The sequence below is a fragment of the Schistocerca gregaria genome, unplaced genomic scaffold (assembly GCF_023897955.1).
Source record: "Schistocerca gregaria isolate iqSchGreg1 unplaced genomic scaffold, iqSchGreg1.2 ptg001269l, whole genome shotgun sequence".
Classification (NCBI taxonomy): Eukaryota; Metazoa; Arthropoda; class Insecta; order Orthoptera; family Acrididae; genus Schistocerca; species Schistocerca gregaria.
In genome coordinates this window covers 12,501-20,000 of record NW_026062583.1, presented here as the reverse complement: position 1 = coordinate 20,000, position 7,500 = coordinate 12,501, and the positions used below count along the sequence as shown (strand labels likewise).

Genomic DNA, 7,500 nt, shown 5'->3' with positions numbered 1-7,500 from the left:
TGTACCAGTTTATCGCTTAACCTAACTGTGGCTGTACCAGTTTATCGCTTAACCTAACTGTGGCTGTACCAGTTTATCGCTTAACCTAACTGTGGCTGTACCAGTTTATCGCTTAACCTAACTGTGGCTGTACCAGTTTATCGCTTAACCTAACTGTGGCTGTACCAGTTTATCGCTTAACCTAACTGTGGCTGTACCAGTTTATCGCTTAACCTAACTGTGGCTGTACCAGTTTATCGCTTAACCTAACTGTGGCTGTACCAGTTTATCGCTTAACCTAACTGTGGCTGTACCAGTTTATCGCTTAACCTAACTGTGGCTGTACCAGTTTATCGCTTAACCTAACTGTGGCTGTACCAGTTTATCGCTTAACCTAACTGTGGCTGTACCAGTTTATCGCTTAACCTAACTGTGGCTGTACCAGATTATCGCTTAACCTAACTGTGGCTGTACCAGATTATCGCTTAACCTAACTGTGGCTGTACCAGATTATCGCTTAACCTAACTGTGGCTGTACCAGATTATCGCTTAACCTAACTCAATTTGTCCCTTAACCTAACTCAATTTGTCCCTTAACCTAACTCAATTTGTCCCTTAACCTAACTCAATTTGTCCCTTAACCTAACTCAATTTGTCCCTTAACCTAACTCAATTTGTCCCTTAACCTAACTCAATTTGTCCCTTAACCTAACTCAATTTGTCCCTTAACCTAACTCAATTTGTCCCTTAACCTAACTCAATTTGTCCCTTAACCTAACTCAATTTGTCCCTTAACCTAACTCAATTTGTCCCTTAACCTAACTCAAGTTGTCCCTTAACCTAACTCAAGTTGTCCCTTAACCTAACTCAAGTTGTCCCTTAACCTAACTCAAGTTGTCCCTTAACCTAACTCAAGTTGTCCCTTAACCTAACTCAAGTTGTCCCTTAACCTAACTCAAGTTGTCCCTTAACCTAACTCAAGTTGTCCCTTAACCTAACTCAAGTTGTCCCTTAACCTAACTCAAGTTGTCCCTTAACCTAACTCAAGTTGTCCCTTAACCTAACTCAAGTTGTCCCTTAACCTAACTCAAGTTGTCCCTTAACCTAACTCAAGTTGTCCCTTAACCTAACTCAAGTTGTCCCTTAACCTAACTCAAGTTGTCCCTTAACCTAACTCAAGTTGTCCCTTAACCTAACTCAATTTGTCCCTTAACCTAACCCACGTTGTTCCTTAACCTAACTCAAGTTGTCCCTTAACCTAACTCAATTTGTCCCTTAACCTAACTCAATTTGTCCCTTAACCTAACTCAATTTGTCCCTTAACCTAACTCAATTTGTCCCTTAACCTAACTCAAGTTGTCCCTTAACCTAACTCAAGTTGTCCCTTAACCTAACTCAAGTTGTCCCTTAACCTAACTCAAGTTGTCCCTTAACCTAACTCAAGTTGTCCCTTAACCTAACTCAAGTTGTCCCTTAACCTAACTCAAGTTGTCCCTTAACCTAACTCAAGTTGTCCCTTAACCTAACTCAAGTTGTCCCTTAACCTAACTCAAGTTGTCCCTTAACCTAACTCAAGTTGTCCCTTAACCTAACTCAATTTGTCCCTTAACCTAACTCAAGTTGTCCCTTAACCTAACTCAAGTTGTCCCTTAACCTAACTCAATTTGTCCCTTAACCTAACTCAATTTGTCCCTTAACCTAACTCAAGTTGTCCCTTAACCTAACTCAAGTTGTCCCTTAACCTAACTCAAGTTGTCCCTTAACCTAACTCAAGTTGTCCCTTAACCTAACTCAAGTTGTCCCTTAACCTAACTCAAGTTGTCCCTTAACCTAACTCAAGTTGTCCCTTAACCTAACTCAAGTTGTCCCTTAACCTAACTCAAGTTGTCCCTTAACCTAACTCAAGTTGTCCCTTAACCTAACTCAAGTTGTCCCTTAACCTAACTCAAGTTGTCCCTTAACCTAACTCAAGTTGTCCCTTAACCTAACTCAAGTTGTCCCTTAACCTAACTCAAGTTGTCCCTTAACCTAACTCAAGTTGTCCCTTAACCTAACTCAATTTGTCCCTTAACCTAACTCAATTTGTCCCTTAACCTAACTCAATTTGTCCCTTAACCTAACTCAAGTTGTCCCTTAACCTAACTCAATTTGTCCCTTAACCTAACTCAATTTGTCCCTTAACCTAACTCAATTTGTCCCTTAACCTAACTCAATTTGTCCCTTAACCTAACTCAAGTTGTCCCTTAACCTAACTCAAGTTGTCCCTTAACCTAACCCACGTTGTCCCTTAACCTAACCCACGTTGTCCCTTAACCTAACCGACGTTGTCCCTTAACCTAACCGACGTTGTCCCTTAACCTAACCGACGTTGTCCCTTAACCTAACCGACGTTGTCCCTTAACCTAACCCACGTTGTCCCTTAACCTAACCCACGTTGTCCCTTAACCTAACCCACGTTGTCCCTTAACCTAACCCACGTTGTCCCTTAACCTAACCCACGTTGTCCCTTAACCTAACCCACGTTGTCCCTTAACCTAACCCACGTTGTCCCTTAACCTAACCCACGTTGTCCCTTAACCTAACCCACGTTGTCCCTTAACCTAACCCACGTTGTCCCTTAACCTAACCCACGTTGTCCCTTAACCTAACCCACGTTGTCCCTTAACCTAACCCACGTTGTCCCTTAACCTAACCCACGTTGTCCCTTAACCTAACCCACGTTGTCCCTTAACCTAACCCACGTTGTCCCTTAACCTAACCCACGTTGTCCCTTAACCTAACCCACGTTGTCCCTTAACCTAACCCACGTTGTCCCTTAACCTAACCCACGTTGTCCCTTAACCTAACCCACGTTGTCCCTTAACCTAACCCACGTTGTCCCTTTGCCTAACATAGTTCACTGCTCGGAATCTCTGGTGTCGTTGTTATCCTCATGTAGATGTCTTGCGAGTGTTGCTTACTTTCCACATATTCCTGCTATCCACTGTCAATTGTACTGCAATAGGACTATATCGCCGACCCCCCCCCTCCCCCCCCTCTGTCCCCCTCTGTCCCCCTCTTTGTGTCTCTGTCCTCTCAAGCTGGTCGGTCTGGCGTTTGAGTGTTAAATGAGCCTCGCAGCTGTTCAGTTGCATTCAGATGTCGACGCCCTCAGTGTACGTCGTGGTATGGTCTGTGTCCATTGTCCGCTGATGTCGTACGCGTAACCCACACGCTGTACCGATCATCGGTCGTTACGTACAGAGTGAAGTAGTGTGATACGTGTGACCGTACGCTGGCTGTGCCCAACGGTGTCGAATCTCAATTTCCATATGTTGTGCTTGATGCTACTTGTCTCGTCTCCCAATAACAGCTAGGTTGCACTGTGGTACGCCGTAGAGGCGTGTGGGAGGAACGTACGAACGCATTGTATGTCACCCTGGGTCGCTGGGGGTGGTGGTGCGGTGAGTCAGGTCAGGTCAGGTCAGCGTGAGCCGTCTGATGTAGTGACGCGTGTATTCCGACTTTGTCGTATTGCCTCACACAAAGTGCTACCCTGGTGGACCGCGTTCCATATCTGGGACATGCCGCAGATGCCGGTTGACAGTGGATCGCGGAAGGTACATCGCATACGTGCGCGGGCCACCTTCCACGTGTTCTCTTCTGCACATGTCGCAGTGTGTATGTGGTCTGATGTAGCGTGTCGTGACACATGACATCCTGGCATGCAAGAATTGTTGAATTCGCAAATGTAGGTGGACATCTACGTTTACTGCCCAAGATACGCAAATGAACTGGAAATCCGTTGTTGAGCGGTTGTTCACGCTGGAGGTGAATCTGTGATGGCGACGATCGGTACAGCTATTAACCGGTTGTTTCAGCGGTACCCGCCACATCCACACGCGTGACTAGGCCCATGTGGGTATGAAGCGATACGCGGCGGTGGCTTGGTGGGACTGTTCCCGGCCGGTGAAGGGGGGCCGCCCGGCGTGTTGGCCGCGCGCTGCGTGGGCGCACGCGCAACAGGCGGCTGGTGGGGGGCGCCGAGTGGCAGGAGCGCCAGCCGACGGGCCCGGCAGGCGGCGCAGCTACGCTGCGGCGCACCCTGCACGCGGCGCCTGGCGGCCAAAGTTGGTTCAGCCGAGCCCGGTGCGAAGCGCGGTGGACATCTGCAGTGTGCTGGTCTGATTGAGGACTGTGTGCGTTGAGGATGCGCCGCCGCCTGGCACTCGGCGCCGCGACGCCGTCTGCTGCTCGGTCGCCCCAGCGGTTCTCGCAGGTGGTTTGTATCGCAGTTGTGCGGACGTGTTGGCGCGTGCGCTGTGCTGGGAGAGTTTGCTTCTGCACCCAAGTGGGGCTTTGCCCTTGTGTGGCGCTGGCGTTGGAGCTGCCGGTCACCATAGGTGGCGCGTGTTGTCTCCCGCCGGCAATGCCACGACAGCACGCTCCCGGGCCTCTGTCGGCAGCGGCAAGCTCAGTTGGGAGCAAGGGTGTTCGCACTAAAACCGTCTACTCGCCTAACTCCGGGCGATTGCGCCTCTCTCGAAACCGACCAAGTACCTAGGACGGCGCTGCGCGCCGCCGGGACCTGAGAGGGTTTCGAGGTGTATCGTGCAGGGGAGCTCGGCCTCCTCCTGTTTGCAGAATAATTGAGCGGACGCTTGCGTGTTCGCGCGGGCCCCCGGGACACACTCCCGGGCGGCCGGCTGCTCAGCTCTAGTTGACGCAGCTCCCTGGTTGATCCTGCCAGTAGTCATATGCTTGTCTCAAAGATTAAGCCATGCATGTCTCAGTACAAGCCGCATTAAGGTGAAACCGCGAATGGCTCATTAAATCAGTTATGGTTCCTTAGATCGTACCCACGTTACTTGGATAACTGTGGTAATTCTAGAGCTAATACATGCAAACAGAGTCCCGACCAGAGATGGAAGGGACGCTTTTATTAGATCAAAACCAATCGGATTGGCTTGTCTGGTCCGTTTGCCTTGGTGACTCTGAATAACTTTGGGCTGATCGCACGGTCCTCGTACCGGCGACGCATCTTTCAAATGTCTGCCTTATCAACTGTCGATGGTAGGTTCTGCGCCTACCATGGTTGTAACGGGTAACGGGGAATCAGGGTTCGATTCCGGAGAGGGAGCCTGAGAAACGGCTACCACATCCAAGGAAGGCAGCAGGCGCGCAAATTACCCACTCCCGGCACGGGGAGGTAGTGACGAAAAATAACGATACGGGACTCATCCGAGGCCCCGTAATCGGAATGAGTACACTTTAAATCCTTTAACGAGTATCTATTGGAGGGCAAGTCTGGTGCCAGCAGCCGCGGTAATTCCAGCTCCAATAGCGTATATTAAAGTTGTTGCGGTTAAAAAGCTCGTAGTTGGATTTGTGTCCCACGCTGTTGGTTCACCGCCCGTCGGTGTTTAACTGGCATGTATCGTGGGACGTCCTGCCGGTGGGGCGAGCCGAAGGGGTGCTTTCGCGTCCCGAGGCGGACCCCGTTTAAATCCTACCAGGGTGCTCTTTGTTGAGTGTCTCGGTGGGCCGGCACGTTTACTTTGAACAAATTAGAGTGCTTAAAGCAGGCAAGCCCGCCTGAATACTGTGTGCATGGAATAATGGAATAGGACCTCGGTTCTATTTTGTTGGTTTTCGGAACCCGAGGTAATGATTAATAGGGACAGGCGGGGGCATTCGTATTGCGACGTTAGAGGTGAAATTCTTGGATCGTCGCAAGACGAACAGAAGCGAAAGCATTTGCCAAGTATGTTTTCATTAATCAAGAACGAAAGTTAGAGGTTCGAAGGCGATCAGATACCGCCCTAGTTCTAACCATAAACGATGCCAGCCAGCGATCCGCCGCAGTTCCTCCGATGACTCGGCGGGCAGCCTCCGGGAAACCAAAGCTTTTGGGTTCCGGGGGAAGTATGGTTGCAAAGCTGAAACTTAAAGGAATTGACGGAAGGGCACCACCAGGAGTGGAGCCTGCGGCTTAATTTGACTCAACACGGGAAACCTCACCAGGCCCGGACACCGGAAGGATTGACAGATTGATAGCTCTTTCTTGATTCGGTGGGTGGTGGTGCATGGCCGTTCTTAGTTGGTGGAGCGATTTGTCTGGTTAATTCCGATAACGAACGAGACTCTAGCCTGCTAACTAGTCGCGTGACATCCTTCGTGCTGTCAGCGATTACTTTTCTTCTTAGAGGGACAGGCGGCTTCTAGCCGCACGAGATTGAGCAATAACAGGTCTGTGATGCCCTTAGATGTTCTGGGCCGCACGCGCGCTACACTGAAGGAATCAGCGTGTCTTCCTAGGCCGAAAGGTCGGGGTAACCCGCTGAACCTCCTTCGTGCTAGGGATTGGGGCTTGCAATTGTTCCCCATGAACGAGGAATTCCCAGTAAGCGCGAGTCATAAGCTCGCGTTGATTACGTCCCTGCCCTTTGTACACACCGCCCGTCGCTACTACCGATTGAATGATTTAGTGAGGTCTTCGGACTGGTACGCGGCATCGACTCTGTCGTTGCCGATGCTACCGGAAAGATGACCAAACTTGATCATTTAGAGGAAGTAAAAGTCGTAACAAGGTTTCCGTAGGTGAACCTGCGGAAGGATCATTACCGACTAGACTGCATGTCTTTCGATGTGCGTGTCGTGTCGCGCAACACGCTACCTGTACGGCAGTGGCCGTGCGCCGCGTGCGGAACCACGCGTGCCTCTCAAAACTAGCGGAAGTGTTGTTGTTGTGTGGTACGAGCGCTGAAGCTCTGGAGCGGCTGGCCTGCGGTACCTGGCGCCTGGCGCCGGTTTTGAATGACGTTCGCCCGAGTGCCTGTCCGCTCCGGTGTGGAGCCGTACGACGCCCATCGGCTGTGAGGCCGTTGGACACAAAAAAAATAGTGGAACAGGGGCCGTCAGACGCCTCAGTCCCGCAAATGCTACTGTCTTGAAAGAGACAGTGGGAGACTGAAAAGGAAAAGATCACCCAGGACGGTGGATCACTCGGCTCGTGGGTCGATGAAGAACGCAGCAAATTGCGCGTCGACATGTGAACTGCAGGACACATGAACATCGACGTTTCGAACGCACATTGCGGTCCATGGATTCCGTTCCCGGGCCACGTCTGGCTGAGGGTCGGCTACGTATACTGAAGCGCGCGGCGTTTGTCCCGCTTCGGAGACGTGGGAGTGTCGTGGTCGCCTGTGTGGCCGGCCGCGTCTCCTTAAACGTGCGATGCGCGCCCGTCGCCTGGCGGTTCGCATACCGGTACTTTCTCGGTAGCGTGCACAGCCGGCTGGCGGTGTGGCGTGCGACACCTCGTACAACGACCTCAGAGCAGGCGAGACTACCCGCTGAATTTAAGCATATTACTAAGCGGAGGAAAAGAAACTAACAAGGATTCCCCCAGTAGCGGCGAGCGAACAGGGAAGAGTCCAGCACCGAACCCCGCAGGCTGCCGCCTGTCGTGGCATGTGGTGTTTGGGAGGGTCCACTACCCCGACGCCTCGCGCCGAGCCCAAGTCCAACTTGAATGAGGCC

The 7,500-nt window shown here is 51.0% G+C and overlaps 3 non-coding genes across 3 annotated transcripts in view; all 3 read left to right on the top strand.

The window, feature by feature from the left end:
- Positions 1 to 4,688: 4,688 nt before the first annotated feature.
- Positions 4,689 to 6,581, top strand: LOC126330212 (small subunit ribosomal RNA). Its single transcript, XR_007562801.1, has one exon. It is a non-coding gene; the product is annotated as a small subunit ribosomal RNA (ribosomal RNA).
- A 362-nt stretch (positions 6,582 to 6,943) lies between these two features.
- On the top strand, positions 6,944 to 7,098 carry LOC126330207 (5.8S ribosomal RNA). Its single transcript, XR_007562798.1, has one exon. It is a non-coding gene; the product is annotated as a 5.8S ribosomal RNA (ribosomal RNA).
- Positions 7,099 to 7,286: 188 nt separating this feature from the next.
- LOC126330205 (large subunit ribosomal RNA) overlaps positions 7,287 to 7,500 on the top strand; it is a 4,222-nt gene continuing 4,008 nt past the window's right edge. The window contains exon 1 of the ribosomal RNA XR_007562796.1: positions 7,287 to 7,500. This exon is cut by the window's right edge and continues 4,008 nt beyond it. This is a non-coding gene — a ribosomal RNA (large subunit ribosomal RNA).